Here is a 9,741-nt window from a genome sequence, read left to right on the forward strand (position 1 = left end):
GAGAGCCACCATCTACCGGAACCAAATTCCCTGTATGTGTCTGCACATATACTTGGCCAATAAACACGATTCTGATTCTGATTAAATAACCTCATAAAGTTATTTGCTGTACCTTTAAAGCTGACATTTTTGAACTTTCTCATTTGTTTGTTTATAGTACTTAACAAATTTATTAAATCACCTGATCTAAAAACAAGAAAACACATTTTTGAGAAAAAACTTATGTCTGTCAAAAATAAGTTTAAAACTAAAAAATATTGTTATTGAATAAGCAAATAATAAACTGAATTCATGTTTTGTTCCCAAATTTGAGCTGTCACACTGAACTTCTCTGAGACATCAGAAATTAATTAAGCATAGGATTTAACTATTAAAACCATAAATAACTGTAATTTGGCACTTTAATCAAAACATAGTAATCTGCTTTACTATTTTTTCTCTTCGTTTTTAAAACAGTATATTTTTAAAATTAATGGATAAAAATACTTTGAATAACTTTGAATAAAGAGCTTGCACATACTGGTGGATTAACCATTACAGAATTATTTTGGTAATTACAAATACAATTAAATTAGGACAATGAAGCATAAACCTTACATTAAATGGTATGCTAATAAATTTGTTATGCACTGTAATCTAAAGAAAATTGAGCTTTTTTTCAGAGTAGCTTCCTTAACCACAGCAAACTAATGATTAGCTGTTCATTTTCTTGCTGTAAAGATCAATAGAAATAGTAACAAAATCAAAAAGAAAGATCAGAAAGTCATTTTCTTTCCCCTGAAAGTCAAGCCCCAGTTGCCCGATAATGGGCATATAATCTACCTTTGCTTCAGAGCATTTTGTTGTTCTTCCGCTCTTAATGTGAATTAAGGAAGATTTACTCTATTTACTCTAGGTTATTGTTGTTCTTTGTTTGTCTGAGTTTTACCACTATAAATGTAAAGCTCAGAGTCTTTATACAAAAGGCTCCTTGGTGTCTGTTCATTAAGGAAGCGATCAATGCCCTGGAAATGAGCCAGTGCACCTGAATTCAATCAGCGACGGAGCTAAAGCCTGTTATCACAAAGACCTCTGGCACTGATGAAAGGGGACGAGGGAGGCAGACATCTCTCAGCTGAGAGGAGACGGGTGTGGTGAGACGCTAGCAAGGTAATTTACCCTGAGATTGGAATTCACAGAGAAGATCTGAGCAAGGGGCTGGTCAGTGGTATCCCAATTTATGTTTATAGTTTTAACGTAAGTAAAGCGGAAGTAGACTCTAAGTAAAATCCTGAATCAGCTATAAAGTGATATATAGATCAAAAATCAGCATGAATACTAGAGATGGCACGATACCACTTTTTTATGTCCGATACCGATACCGATATCATAAATTTGGATATCTGCCGATACCGATATGAATCCGATATAGTGTGTTTTAATCAACAAAACTGTTTTTTAAATATCTTGCTGCATTTTGTATAAGTTCATACTCAAGTTTAAAACAACAACTACACTAAAGCTATTCTGTTATACCTGTATGCAAAAAAAAAATTTCATAGTTCAGCAATACTGATCAATCTAATAAACTTAAACCTACACCATCCTCCCTATTCTGGTATTTTAAAGAGTACTTAGCATAAATATTAAGCAACCTAACTAATAGGGTTCCAACTCCCAGCAACAACAAAAATAAATAAATAAAAAATAGGGAACCACCCCTCACGCTCCACCTCATGATGCTTAATCGACGTAATCAACCTTAATTTGATGCAGTGTGAAAAAAATACACAGAAATCAATTATTTTTCAAGAAATATTAAATAGATTCAACATCTTTCTTCAACAAAATTGCAGACTGCACAGATGGTAGCTTCCCAAAGGAAAAAGTACTATAGCTTACTAGGGTATATTAGACTTAACAGTTACTATATACAATAATGGACTTCTATACATTTTACATCAGATTAAAACTTTGGGTGTAAGATTCAGATAAATATTAAATAATTAAAAGCTCGACATTTTAAATGAGAATAAGAAAGAAAAGTATGTCTTTGTGCCCTCTTTTCCCTGTTAATGCCCTATCGGCCCCCCTGGCTAAACTTTGCTAGATCCGCCCCTGCACAGTTACCAGCCGTCAGCTACGTAGAAAAAGATCCTGGAGTAGAAAGTAATATTAAATAAATTCTAACAACAGCTGATCAAGCTTAAACGTGCTGCTGTTGTTCAGCCGCTGGTTTCCTCTGTCTGGTGCAAAGTGGGCCAAAAGCAAACAAGAGACACGGACTCGCGACAGAAAAGCCGATCAGCTGATCATTAAGCAGTTTCATGATTGAAGTAGCAGCCGGAGAGCGAGAGGCAGTCGCTCGTTAAGCTTAACGCAGGAATGCTTTACAAACATTCAGAGATGGACTTACACACTTGCTTTACTTCTCTCGGGGATAACTTTGTCGGAGATGAAATGCGGGGTTGCTAGCGAAGCTCCAAATGCTATCCAGACCACCGACAGGTCCCGCATGCCAGCCGCTCTATCACGTGATGCATACTGCTCCGACATGCTAACGTTCTGAGGTGAGTTACGGCGTGTTGCAAGTTTTGTGAGGTGCTTTCGTGATATTTAATGGATCGGATTACATTTTTTATTTTTCTCCGATATCCGATCCAGTAATTTAGGTCAGTATCGGACCGATACCGATACGTAATATCGGATCGGTCCATCTCTAATGAATACCTATTGAATGCAGGCTATTGTAGTTTTAGAAACTTTGCATTCAAACACAACCAACCTGCCACTATTCGAACAGCCATCAAGTTTCACAGTTTGCCACATACAGGTAGTTTTTATAGATATTCAATTAAATTCAATTTTATTTATACAGCATCAAATCACAACAATAGCCACTTCGAGGTGCTTTATATTGTAAGGTAGACCCTACAATAATACATACTGATAAAAATCCAACAATCATATGACCTCCAATGAGACTTTGGCGACAGTGGGAGGGAAAAACTCCCTTTTAGTCTGTGTCTCCCTTAGCATATCAGACTCAAAAATGCTTTACACAAATGCAAGTAAAACATAACCCTCATCAAAAGTAATACAACAAAGTCCTCTTAAAGCATACACTGGTTAGTTCATGTGCTTTGAGTTTTGTTTAGTTTTTTCTTTTTACAATAAACTAGGAAACTGTTTGAGAACTATTAGTAAGGAATATTTTTATTTTATGATTTACAGTATGATGAATTAAAACTGATCTGCTGATACAGCAGCTAAAGCCATTTGACAAACGTTTATGGAAGACTTTGTAAAAATGTACATTTGCTTATAATAATGTTTAAAAGCCATTTTTTTATTTTTATTTTCCTTGTTTTCCTTTTTTGTTTTGTTTTTTCTTGAGAATGTTAATAATTCTACCGTATAAAGAACGAGAAAAAAACTTTAAAATTATTGAGAATACAGTACATTATAACATCAAAACGTCTGTGAACATTCTCAGTCATCCAGGTCATCGTAGTCTAAGGAGCTTGGAGAGGTGAGATGTCTTTAAGCAACTTAAAGAAGTCCAGACGCTTTTCTTTCCAAGCTTCTTAGAATAAAAAAAAATAAAAAAAAATTAATTAAACATTTCAGGTTTCATTCAACCTTCCACCAGTTTAGAAACAGCCATTCGATCTCCAACCAAGTACTTCTGTGTCTAAACCTATGATTGTTATGAATCATATTGCTTTTTTGTGGTAACATGGCCATTTAAAAAGCAATGACAAATCATTTGCTTGGACTTGTTGGAAAGTAGTCATCACCATTACTGTATATAAACATCACAGTGCTTCCTGTTTTGGTACTAAATGTTGCCAGTGAATAACAGCACTAATACAAAGTAGCTAATGTGGATGTATCCTGCAGGAGATGACGTTGAAGCATAGTCATATCGTTCACAAATACCCCCACACACACACCTCAAGACACTAATGTGACTTTCAGGTTGACTAATATATGAAAGAGAGGATTAGAAGAAAAAATAAATTCCATACACCCAAACTACAGTGTGCTACAGTGGCACAGATGAAAACCTTATACATGAACAAAGTGAATGAGTCAGAAGACTGAATCCTTCCCCCCAAACTAAACACTTTCTCGGTGACAGCTGTGGTTTTAAAAGCCTACTTTATCCCATTTATGCCATTTATGGCAATTACCTTTCCTCTTGATTCATCCTCCCAAAATGAACTTTGTTTCACATATTTCGAATATCCTTCCCTTATTACCTGGGACCTTTCCTGTTTCACTCCGTCCTCACCTGCTGTGTGCTCCACCTCTTTTGAGCCTGTCAGTTCCACCCGACATCACAGTGCATAAGTTAATTGTCTTTCTTGCTCTTCTTCGGATGTGACTGCTTCCACGGTTCAGTTTTAATTAATAGTTATCTCTTCTGTACTAAAATAGTGGAAGTTTTTGATGGTGAATTGCTCTGAAGTGAAAACTGATGTAAAGTTTTTCAAATAGAACAAAACCAGGACCAGCACATCGTAAACCTCATTAAAGAAGCAAAGTGAACAAATCACATTTATTACATGTTAATAGTCATAGAGTACTGCCATGTATGTCAACCATTATTAGACCAGCTATTTATTTAATTTGAATTTTCCCTAAAAATGAGGTAACAGAAACCACTTCTTTAAATTATGATAAAACAGCTGAATCTTCATATTTTTTAAGTCGTCAATTTTTGGGAATTTTTCTCCCTAATTTCCTTCGGGATTAATAAAGTATTCTGATTCTGATTCTGATTTTGTAAATGACCTATTTGCTTTTGCCCCCTCCAAGAAAATATGCTTCACTTCAAGCTATTTAACTAAAATACAGTTAAATAGCTTGAACACAGCTTTAAAGACAGCTTAGAACTTTAAAGCAACAACACAGCTCAATGTTCCTGTTTGGAAAAAAAAACTGTGAATCTTTTTATACATTAACATTGATTGACAGGATTAACAAGTTCAGAACTTTCCATCTGTAAAACAAACCTGTGGACTCAGCACAAACAAAGAGCAGATTAGAAAGGTCGTCCAAACATTGCTTTGGACACTGTTTAGCCTGTTGAAGGGACTGTTTCCTGTCAGCCAGTGTACTCTTCCTGTCCTCACCGCAAGTGACACTGAACTTCCTCTGCAGCAGGAAACCGGGCCCACTTTGTCAGGGCAGGTGGTAGAGCAGATCGCCCGGAGGGACGCGCTCTTCAGCTATGACTGGTATGTTGCTGTTAGGCTAATAATGACGCTCTGGGCTTTGGAAAAGGTCTCATGGCAGTTAACTGGGTCAGGTGTGGACTTCTTTAATGGAGTTTGTTCTTTAATGTGTTTTTATTTAAACTTGTTTGATGATGATTAGTATAAGTAAGTTACACTGATTGAAATATCGAGTGGTTTGTGCAGATCTCTTTATTTACCAAGATGTGGTGGGTAGGAAGGTGGAAAGTGATATGTGCACATGCAGTCCAAGTGGCAACCAACAATCAAACACCAGATACCCTTTCTAAGGCTGAGTTTGTGTCTCCTGCCAGATATCAACCAGGCATCTTTTATATGTAAGGCTTACATGTTAACCCCTCCTGTGTGGGAGTGCACAGCATTTTTAACCTTTTTATTCCTTGTCCCCCTGTCCCAAATTTTAAGACAATATCACACATTTTGACTGGTTCTGTGTGGCACGCTTTAAGGAAAGATTTTTATTATCGTCAGTATGAGATTAGCCTGTCTATTTATCAGGGAAACTTATAAGTCACCAAGGTTTTGCAGAATTTGCTTGAGGGAAAATACCTTAAACAAAATGAAGTGCTAGTATATTCTGAGCAGAATGTAGAAGTATATGAAGATGACTGCACCATGAGACCATAAGAACAATATTAAGCTTTCTTTATACTTATTGTCTTTATGTGGCATGACAGTTGGAAATATATTTAGCCCGTGCATGCTAAATGACCAGTAACATACAAAGGTTATTATATTTTCAAGTAAAACATTTAGATTATCTTTCATCACTATGGATGTGTCCCACAAACACAGTTTACCCACAGCTAGTTTGATGGTATCTGGTCACCCTGTTGAAAGTAATCGGTATTTGAAGCGCTTATGTAAATGTAGTAAATTAAAAAGCGTTATTTTTACCTCCAAAATGTAGAAAAGTGTAGTAAAGCATTGAGAATGCACTGATCCATTATTTGGAAGAGAGGAGAACTGCAGCAATTGCTGCAGAGCTAGCATAACACGGAGGAAGCTAAGAGCAAAATGTCAGCATGTTTTATGACACTACACCAACAGCTTATGTTTCCATTAAAAAACCCAACTGAATTTTTTTTTTTTTTTTTTTTTTTTTTTGGCCTGTCCCGTTTGGCTCTTTTGCCATCAGAATTGTTGTCTAAAGGCAAAGAAAGATGCCCAACGGATTTACTTTACCAAACTGACCATCCCAGCCTTGCCGTAATGGTCCATTTGATTCACCTTTTATTGTTTATTTTATTTTCACTTACTGAATACGGGACAGACTTGACTGGGGGAAAGAAGGGGAGAAAGAAAGAGGGAAAGAGAAACAGCTGAGAAGAGGGACGGGGGAGAAGGGCAAAAGACAAAAACCAACAGAACGGGCAGAGAAAAAAAAATGCATATATCAATCACCTGGATCACCTGCTGAGAAAGAAAAAAGAAAGCAAGCAGAAGAGAACAAGAGTAATAGAATAAACAACATCACAATGATATATGGGAATATGACAGTAAATACTAAATGTTAAACATTATTGTGCAGCTCATAAGATCAACAGAACACAGTGTGCTTTGAGGTAGGAGCCAAAAAGGGTGTAGTTTGTGGGTGTGATCACCCGTGTGTACACCTGTGAGCATGGACGCGCTTGTTTTTTGTTTTTTTAAAAGGTTCCTTCATGTAATAATCTGCTAGATTATTACATGAATTACAAACTGTGTCTCAAATTGAGCTGACAGTACTGAAAGGATCTGAGGACATTGCTTTGTCTCTCTTTCTTGCTAGCTTACTTCAGCTCTAATTGTGTTTGGTCTGAGATCTTATCTGAGAAGCTAGAAGAACCATGTAATACTTGGTTCCTTTACTTGGTAAACTTTTTTATTATCCTGCGGTAATAAGATTTGATTGATTTGATTTGATTTTATTGATTAGCATTCAAATTCAAATCTCAGTGAAAACAGTGAGAAAAAAAAAAACAAAAAACAGTGAAAACAGAACAAAAATCTACCATAAAGAAAGAAAGCATGAGACAAGGCTAATCAAAAGGTATTGGCTGAAGCATTTGCTTATTACGCCAACCCTTTTCACAAAATATCTTTTTGTATGCAGCTCCTGTACACAGGGCTTGAAGAAAATAATAAAACAAAGCAAAAACAAAACAAAACAAACAAACAAACAAACAAAACAAAGAAAAAAAAAACTTTCCACCTTAGATAAGTAACTACATCAAAGTAAAGAATCAAGAGGTTGTTGTTTTTTTTCTCCTTTTTGTTCTTTTCATTCTTGATATATATATTTTTCTAATACTCTATTTTTAAACATATTTTTAAACAAGGAAAATGAACTACACCTTTTTAAATCACTGTCATAACTATTCCACAGGTTAACTCCTCTAACAGAAACACATCTCTGCTTTATATTTGTCCTCATCTTGTTTTTCTTAAAGAAATCTGTTCCCCTTAAGTCATATTGACTCTCTCTGACTTTGAACAGCTTCTGAGTACTGGGGCAAAGCAAGTTATTTTGTGCTTTATACATTATCTGTGCCATTTTATATTCAACTAAATCATAAAATTTCAGGGTATTCAGATTAATAAACAAAATGTTAGTTGGTTCTATATAGTTTGATTGGTTTATAATTCTTATAGCTCTTTTTTGTAACTTGAAAATATGAAGAGTGTTCGTTTTATATGCATTACCCCATATCTCCAGACAGTAAGTCATATATGGAAGCAACAGAGAACAATAAAGTGTGTATAATGATTTTTTGTTCAGGACATGCTTTGTTTTATAGAGAATAGCAATGGTTTTTGACATTTTTGTTTTCACGTGGTTTATATGAGACTTCCAACTCAGCTTATCATCAATTATCACTCCAAGAAATTTATTTTCGTACACTCTTTCAATTTCAATTCCATTAACCCTTATTTTAGATACATTTTTCACTTGTCTAGTGCCAAAAATAATCAATTTTGTTTTCTTTATATTTAATGATAACTTATTTACATCAAACCAGTTTTTTAATATATTTAACTCCTTTTCCGCTGTAGTCAGAAGCTGTTCTAAGTTTTTACCTGAGCAGTACAGAGTCGTATCATCAGCAAACAATACACATTTTAACAGTTTGGAAACACTACATATGTCATTTATATATAATATAAATAATTTAGGGCCCAGCACAGAGCCCTGAGGTACACCACAAGTTACCTTCAACTGCTTAGATTTTACATTATTGAATTCGACATATTGATATCTTTCATCCAGGTAACTTTTCATCCACTTGTATGCTAACCCTCTTATGCCATATCTCTCTAGTTTATTTATTAATATAGAATGATCAATTGTATCAAACGCCTTTTTTAAGTCTATAAAAACACCAACAGTATATTCCTTATTATCTATTGCATTAGATATCCCTTCAACAAGTTCCATCACTGCCATTGAAGTGGACCTTTTCACTCTAAAGCCATATTGGTTATCACTTAGGAGATTATGCTTCTCAATATATTTATCAAGTCTATTAACAAATAACTTTTCTAAAATTTTTGAGAACTGTGGGAGTAGTGATATTGGCCTATAATTGGTAAACTGACATCTCTCTCCGTTTTTATGGATTGGAATAACTTTTGCTATTTTCATTTGTGAGGGAAACACACCAGTTTGAAAGGACAGATTACAAATGTATGCGAAAGGTTGCACTATATATTCTATAATACTTTTAACTAATATCATGTCAATACCAAAACAGTCAGTGGACTTTTTATTTTTAAATGTCTTCACAATGTTAATTATTTCTCTATGAGTTACAGCACCAATAAACATGGAGGACACATTCTGAGTAATATGTTTATTTAGGTCGTTATTATTTCTTGACTCTGGAATTTCTTTTGCTAAATTAAAGCCAACATTTACAAAGAAATCATTAAATTCATTTGCAATGTCTTTAGTTTTATCAAGCACAATATCTTTATCTTTTTTAAAATAATCTGGATAATTCTTATTTTTTGAGCCCTTTTTGATTAGACTGTTTAATATCCTCCATGTTTCTTGTGTGTTACTTCTACTTTGCTCCAATAATTTGTGGTAATATTCTTTCTTACTTGTTCTTATAATATTTACTAATCTATTTTTATATAACTTGTACTTTATTTCAGCATCTTTTGTCCTCTGTTTTATGAATCTCTTATATAGATTATTTTTCTTTTTACATGCATCTTCTATCCCCTTTGTGATCCATGGCTTATTTGATCTGTGATGCTTTCTAGTGATTTTCATTAAAGGACAATGTTTTTCATATAGTGAAATTACAGTTGATAAGAATGCATCATATGCACTATTTGAATCTTCATTTGCAAAAACCTCGTTCCAATTGTGTTCCTTTAAGTCCACCTGGAGGGCAGCAATGGCTCTTGTTGTTCTATGTCGTATCATATCAAATATTTGATTCTTTTGTTTAGTTTTAATCCCAAAATAATTTTGAAAAATTGCAAAAACAGGAAGATGATCGCTTAT

The sequence above is a fragment of the Mchenga conophoros genome, linkage group LG6 (genome assembly GCF_057382185.1).
Source record: "Mchenga conophoros isolate Kocher_MC1m ecotype Shallow Benthic linkage group LG6, M_conophoros_male_GT1.1, whole genome shotgun sequence".
Taxonomy (NCBI): domain Eukaryota; kingdom Metazoa; phylum Chordata; class Actinopteri; order Cichliformes; family Cichlidae; genus Mchenga; species Mchenga conophoros.